Here is a 7,500-nt window from a genome sequence, read left to right as displayed (position 1 = left end):
CCATTGTAGTTACTCCACACTACTAACCCATTGTAGTTACTCCACACTACTAACCCATTGTAGTTACTCCACACTACTAACCCAAATGTAGTTACTCCACACTACTAACCCATTGTAGTTACTCCACACTACTAACCCATTGTAGTTACTCCACACTACTAACCCATTGTAGTTACTCCACACTACTAACCCATTGTAGTTACTCCACACTACTAACCCATTGTAGTTACTCCACACTACTAACCCATTGTAGTTACTCCACACTACTAACCCATTGTAGTTACTCCACACTACTAACCCATTGTAGTTACTCCACACTACTAACCCATTGTAGTTACTCCACACTACTAACCCATTGTAGTTACTCCACACTACTAACCCATTGTAGTTACTCCACACTACTAACCCATTGTAGTTACTCCACACTACTAACCCATTGTAGTTACTCCACACTACTAACCCATTGTAGTTACTCCACACTACTAACCCATTGTAGTTACTCCACACTACTAACCCATTGTAGTTACTCCACACTACTAACCCATTGTAGTTACTCCACACTACTAACCCATTGTAGTTACTCCACACTACTAACCCATTGTAGTTACTCCACACTACTAACCCATTGTAGTTACTCCACACTACTAACCCATTGTAGTTACTCCACACTACTAACCCATTGTAGTTACTCCACACTACTAACCCATTGTAGTTACTCCACACTACTAACCCATTGTAGTTACTCCACACTACTAACCCATTGTAGTTACTCCACACTACTAACCCATTGTAGTTACTCCACACTACTAACCCATTTGACAGAGTGAAAAGAAGGAAGCCTGAACAGAATACAAATATTCCAACACCTGGATCCTGTTTGCAACAAGGAACTAAAGTAAAATATCAAAAAATGTGTAAAATAAATGTACTTTATGTCCTGAATGGGGCAAATCCAACACAACACATCACTAAGTACCACTCTTCATGGTGGTGGCTGCATCATGTTATGGGTATGCTTGTCATCGTAAAGAACTAGGGAGTTCTTTAGGATAAAAATAAATGAAATAGAGCTAAGCACAGGGTAAATCCTAAAGGAAAACCTGGCTCAGTCTGCTTTCCAAACGCCACTGGGAGATCAACTCACCTTTCAGCAGGACAACAACCTAAAACACAAGGCCAAATCTACACTGGAGTTGCTTACCAAGACGACAGTAAATGTTCCTGAGTGGCCGAGTTACAATACATTAAACAAAATATATAGTTCCCCCTAATTTTGATCTGGTCTCATTTCTGCAACTCCCCAACTGGCTCGGGACGCGGAGGTCGAGTCATGACCCGACTAACCGCACTTCTTAAAGACCCGCCTGCTCACCCCGGAAGCCAGCCGCACCAATGTGCCGAACCAATGACCCTCCCCTAACCAGGACGACGCTGGGCCAAACCCTCCCCTAACCAGGACGACGCTGGACCAAACCCTCCCCTAACCAGGACAACGATGGGCCAAACCCTCCCCTAACCAGGACAACGATGGGCCAAACCCTCCCCTAACCAGAACAACGATGGGCCAAACCCTCCCCTAACCAGAACAACACTGGACCAAACCCTCCCCTAACCAGAACAACGATGGGCCAAACCCTCCCCTAACCAGAACAACACTGGGCCAAACCCTCCCCTAACCAGAACAACACTGGACCAAACCTTCCCCTAACCAGAACAACGATGGGCCAAACCCTCCCCTAACCAGAACAACGATGGGCCAAACCCTCCCCTAACCAGGACAACGATGGGCCAAACCCTCCCCTAACCAGAACAACACTGGACCAAACCCTCCCCTAACCAGGACAACACTGGACCAAACCCTCCCCTAACCAGAACAACGATGGGCCAAACCCTCCCCTAACCAGAACAACGATGGGCCAAACCCTCCCCTAACCAGAACAACGATGGGCCAAACCCTCCCCTAACCAGAACAACGATGGGCCAAACCCTCCCCTAACCAGAACAACACTGGACCAAACCCTCCCCTAACCAGAACAACACTGGACCAAACCCTCCCCTAACCAGAACAACGATGGGCCAAACCCTCCCCTAACCAGAACAACGATGGGCCAAACCCTCCCCTAACCAGAACAACGATGGGCCAAACCCTCCCCTAACCAGAACAACACTGGACCAAACCCTCCCCTAACCAGGACAACGCTGGACCAAACCCTCCCCTAACCAGGACAACGATGGGCCAAACCCTCCCCTAACCAGGACAACGATGGGGCAATTGTGCGCTGCCCTATGGGACTCCCCATCACGGCCGGATGTGACACAGCCAGGGATCACGATGCAGTGCCTTAGACCGCTGCGCCACTTGGTAGGCCCCTAGTTACAGTTTTGACTTAAATCTGCTTGAAAATCTACGGCGAGACTTGAGAATGGTTGTCTAGCAACGATCAACAACCAACTTGACAGAGCTAGAAGAATTTAAAAAATAGAATCATGGGCAAATGTTGTACAACCCAGGCATGGAAAGCTCTTAGAGACTCACCCAGAAACACTCACAGCTCTTAGAGACTCACCCAGAAAGACTCACAGCTCTTAGAGACTCACCCAGAAACACTCACAGCTCTTAGAGACTCACCCAGAAACACTCACAGCTCTTAGAGACTCACCCAGAAAGACTCTCAGCTCTTAGAGACTCACCCAGAAACACTCACAGCTCTTAGAGACTCACCCAGAAAGACTCACAGCTCTTAGAGACTCACCCAGAAAGACTCACAGCTCTTAGAGACTCTCCCAGAAAGACTCTCAGCTCTTAGAGACTCACCCAGAAACACTCACAGCTCTTAGAGACTCACCCAGAAAGACTCACAGCTCTTAGAGACTCTCCCAGAAAGACTCTCAGCTCTTAGAGACTCACCCAGAAACACTCACAGCTGTAACCGCTGCCAAAGGTGATTCTAACATGTATTGATGTAACCGCTGGGTGACTCTAACATGTATTGATGTAACCGCTGGGTGACTCTAACATGTATTGATGTAACCGCTGGGTGACTCTAACATGTATTGATGTAACCGCTGGGTGACTCTAACATGTATTGATGTAACCGCTGGGTGACTCTAACATGTATTGATGTAACCGCTGGGTGACTCTAACATGTATTGATGTAACCGCTGGGTGACTCTAACATGTATTGATGTAACCGCTGGGTGACTCTAACATGTATTGATGTAACCGCTGGGTGACTCTAACATGTATTGATGTAACCGCTGGGTGACTCTAACATGTATTGATGTGACCGCTGGGTGACTCTAACATGTATTGATGTAACCGCTGGGTGACTCTAACATGTATTGATGTGACCGCTGGGTGACTCTAACATGTATTGATGTAACGGTGTCAATAATGATGTCAATTAGATATTTCTGTTACTTCATTTTCAATACAATTGCAAACATTTCTAAAAACACATTTTCACCTTGTCATTATGGGATATTGTGTGTAGATGGGTGAGAAAAATATATATATATATTTAATCCACTTTGAATTCAGTTACTGTAATAACACAATGTGGAATAAGTCAAGGGGTATGAATACTTTCTGAAGGCTCTATATATACACATAAACACACACACAAACATAAACACGCACGCGCACGCGCACACACACACACACACACACACACACACACACACACACACACACACACACACACACACACACACACACACACACACACACACACACACACACACACACACACACACACACACACACACACACACGGATGCAGAATAGAGCTCTCGGTATTGAAACATATTGCAACACAGAAGAAGTGTGGGTAACTCAGTCAGCAGGCGTAAGGGACAACAGTGTGTAACAGAGATGGCTTGGGTTGCATTTCAGTCATATCTCTGATTTCTGCCTGAGCACACTAGCAGATAACAGATCCACACACACGCACACGCACACACACACACGCACGCACGCACGCACGCACGCACGGTAAAGATATATACATATATATGTGAGGGAGATAGTGATCTGGATTGAATAAGCTGTTTGGGAAGAGAGGGGTGTGACACTGAGTATACATACTGGAATATAACTATCAGATTAGAGAGAGAGATGGAGGGGGAGAGAGATGGAGGGGGAGAGAGGGGCGTGACACTGAGTATACATACTGGAATATAACTATCAGATTAGAGAGAGAGATGGATGGAGGGAGAGATGGAGGGGGGAGAGGTGGAGGGGAGAAATGGAGGGGGAGAGATGGAGGGAGAGAGAGGGGCGTGACACTGAGTATACATACTGGAATATAACTATCAGATTAGAGAGAGATGGAGGGGAGAGAGATGGAGGGGGAGAGGTGGAGGGGGAGAAATGGAGGGGAGAGAGATGGAGGGGAGAGAGGGGCGTGACACTGAGTATACATACTGGAATATAACTATCAGATTAGAGAGAGAGATGGAGGGGAGAGAGATGGAGGGGGAGAGAGATGGAGGGGAGAGAGATGGAGGGGGAGAAATGGAGGGGGAGAGAGATGAGGGAGAGAGATGGAGGGGAGAGAGATGGAGGGGGAGAGAGGGGCGTGACACTGAGTATACATACTGGAATATAACTATCAGACTAGTGAGATGGAGGGGAGAGAGATGGAGGGGGAGAGAGGGGCGTGACAGTGAGTATACATACTGGAATAAAACTATCAGACTGGAGAGATTGAGGGGGAGAGAGATGGAGGGGGAGAGGGGTGTGACACTGAGTATACATACTGGAATATAACTATCAGACTAGTGAGATGGAGGGGGAGAGAGATGGAGGGGAGAGAGGGGTGTGACACTGAGTATACATACTGGAATAAAACTATCAGACTGGAGAGATGGAGGGGAGAGGTGGAGGGGGAGAAATGGAGGGGGAGAGATGGAGGGGGAAGGAGATGGGGAGAGGTGGAGGGGGAGTGAGATGGAGGGGGAGTGAGATGGAGGGGGAGAGGTGGAGGGGGAAGGAGATGGGGGAGAGGTAGAGAGATGGAGGGGAGAGATGGAGGGGGAGAGATGAGGGGGAGAGATGGAGGGGGAGAGATGGAGGGGGAGAGATGAGGGGGAGAGATGGAGGGGAGAGAGATGAGGGGGAGAGGTGGAGGGGGAGTGGTGGAGGAGGGATAAAGAGATGAGGGGGAGAGGTGGAGGAGGGATAAAAAGAGATGAGGGGGGAGAGAGAGATGGGTGGGGAGAGGTGGAGGAGAGAGAAAGACAGAGATCCCTGATGGACGATGAAGACACACGCCTGGTCTGGCTGAGACCCTCTCCAGTCTGGCCAACACAGCACAGGATGGGCACAGCTGTACAAATTATGTTCTGATGCCGTTTGGCCTCTCTACCTCTCATCTCTTCATTCTCTCCTCTTTACCCGACCTTCCCTTCCGTCCTTCTCTCTTCCCTTCCCTCCTTCTCTCTTCCCTTCCCTCCTTCTCTCTTCCCTTCCCTCTTTCTCTCTTCCCTTCCCTCCTTCTCTCTTCCCTTCCCTCCTTCCCTCTCTCTTCCCTTCCCTCCTTCTCTCTTCCCTTCCCTCCTTCTCTCTTCCCTTCCCTCCTTCTCTCTTCCCTTCCCTCCTTCTCTCTTCCCTTCCCTCCTTCTCTCTTCCCTTCCCTCCTTCTCTCTTCCCTTCCCTCCTTCTCTCTTCCCTTCCCTCCTTCTCTCTTCCCTTCCCTCCTTCTCTCTTCCCTTCCCTCCTTCTCTCTTCCCTTCCCTCCTTCTCTCTTCCCTTCCCTCTTTCTCTCTTCCCTTCCCTCCTTCTCTCTTCCCTCCTTCTCTCTTCCCTTCTCTCTTCCCTCCTTCTCTCTTCCCTTCCCTCCTTCTCTCTTCCCTTCCCTCCTTCTCTTCCCTTCCCTCCTTCTCTCTTCCCTTCCCTCTTTCTCTCTTCCCTGCCCTCTTTCTCTCTTCCCTTCCCTCTTTCTCTCTTCCCTTCCCTCCTTCTCTCTTCCCACACACACACTCTCTCTCTCAGGGGTGTCCTGCCAGGGCTGAGCACTGGGCAGGAGGGAGACCATTTCATGTGTGACCCTCTCTCTCCACACACTTATCAGAGTCGGGCAGAGAGCCTGGGTGTGACCCTCTCTCTCTCTCCACACACTTATCAGGGTCGGGCAGAGAGCCTGGGTGTGACCCTCTCTCTCCACACACTTATCAGGGTCGTGCAGAGAGCCTGGGTGTGACCCTCTCTCTCCACACACTTATCAGGGTCGGGCAGAGAGCCTGGGTGAAGGCGTCCAAAACTTTGCCCGTCTCAGATGGCCAGGTACTCACACATACATAACAGGGAAACACACACACGGAGTGGGGGTCATTCAGTCAGCAGACGAGTAAGGGAAAACAGTGTGTAACAGAGATGGTTTGGATTACACACACACACACACACACACACACACACACACACACACACACACACACACACACACACACACACACACACACACACACACACACACACACACACACACACACACACACACACACACACACACACACACACACACACACACACACACACACACACACACGCGGAGGAGGATGGAAGTGAGGACTGGAGAGATGACAGGGCTCTGGTATACCTATTATAATAATTAAGGGAACACTTAAACAACACAATGTAACTCCAAGTCAATCACAACTTCTGTGAAATCAAACTGTCCACTTAGGAAGCAACACTGATTGACAATAAATTTCACATGCTGTTGTGCAAATGGAATAGACAACAGGTGGAAATTATAGGCAATTAGCAAGACACCCCCAATAAAGGAGTGGTTCTGCAGGTGATGACCACAGACCACTTCTCAGTTCCTATGCTTCCTGGCTGATGTTTTGGTCGCTTTTGAATGCTGGCGGTGTCTTACAAGTGGCTCAGGTAGTGCAGTGATATAGTGATATATATTAGTCTACCAGATATATATTAGTCTACCAGATATATATATTAGGGTAGCAGATATATATTGGGGTAGAAGATATATATTGGGGTAGCAGATATATATTAGGGTAGCAGATATATATTAGGGTAGCAGATATATATTAGGGTAGAAGATATATATTAGGGTAGAAGATATATATTAGTCTACCAGATATATATTAGTCTACCAGATATATATATTAGGGTAGCAGATATATATTGGGGTAGAAGATATATATTGGGGTAGCAGAGATATATTGGGGTAGTAGATATATATTGGGGTAGCAGATATATATTGGGGTAGCAGATATATATTGGGGTAGCAGATATATATTAGTCTACCAGATATATATTGGGGTAGTAGATATATATTAGGGTAGCAGATATATATTAGGGTAGCACCTCTTGAAACAGGTGGTTTATCAACAAGTAGCGTCTGTCCCACATGGCACCCTATTCCCTAGGTAGTGCACTGGTTCTAGGTAGTTCTGACCACAGCCCTGGGTCTTTGTGCTCTGCACTACTTAGGGGACGGAGCCATTTGCAACGCAGCCGTAGAGCGAAGCATC

The 7,500-nt window shown here is 48.0% G+C and overlaps 1 protein-coding gene across 1 annotated transcript in view; it reads right to left on the bottom strand.

Moving 5' to 3' along the window:
- LOC124025594 (EH domain-binding protein 1-like) overlaps positions 1-7,500 on the bottom strand; it is a 48,387-nt gene that overhangs the window by 23,863 nt on the left and 17,024 nt on the right. The gene's annotated exons all lie outside the window — the stretch shown is intronic.

The sequence above is a fragment of the Oncorhynchus gorbuscha genome, unplaced genomic scaffold (genome assembly GCF_021184085.1).
Source record: "Oncorhynchus gorbuscha isolate QuinsamMale2020 ecotype Even-year unplaced genomic scaffold, OgorEven_v1.0 Un_scaffold_2299, whole genome shotgun sequence".
Classification (NCBI taxonomy): Eukaryota; Metazoa; Chordata; class Actinopteri; order Salmoniformes; family Salmonidae; genus Oncorhynchus; species Oncorhynchus gorbuscha.
Note: the sequence above shows the minus strand (reverse complement) of the source record. Positions and strands in the feature narration are given on the sequence as shown.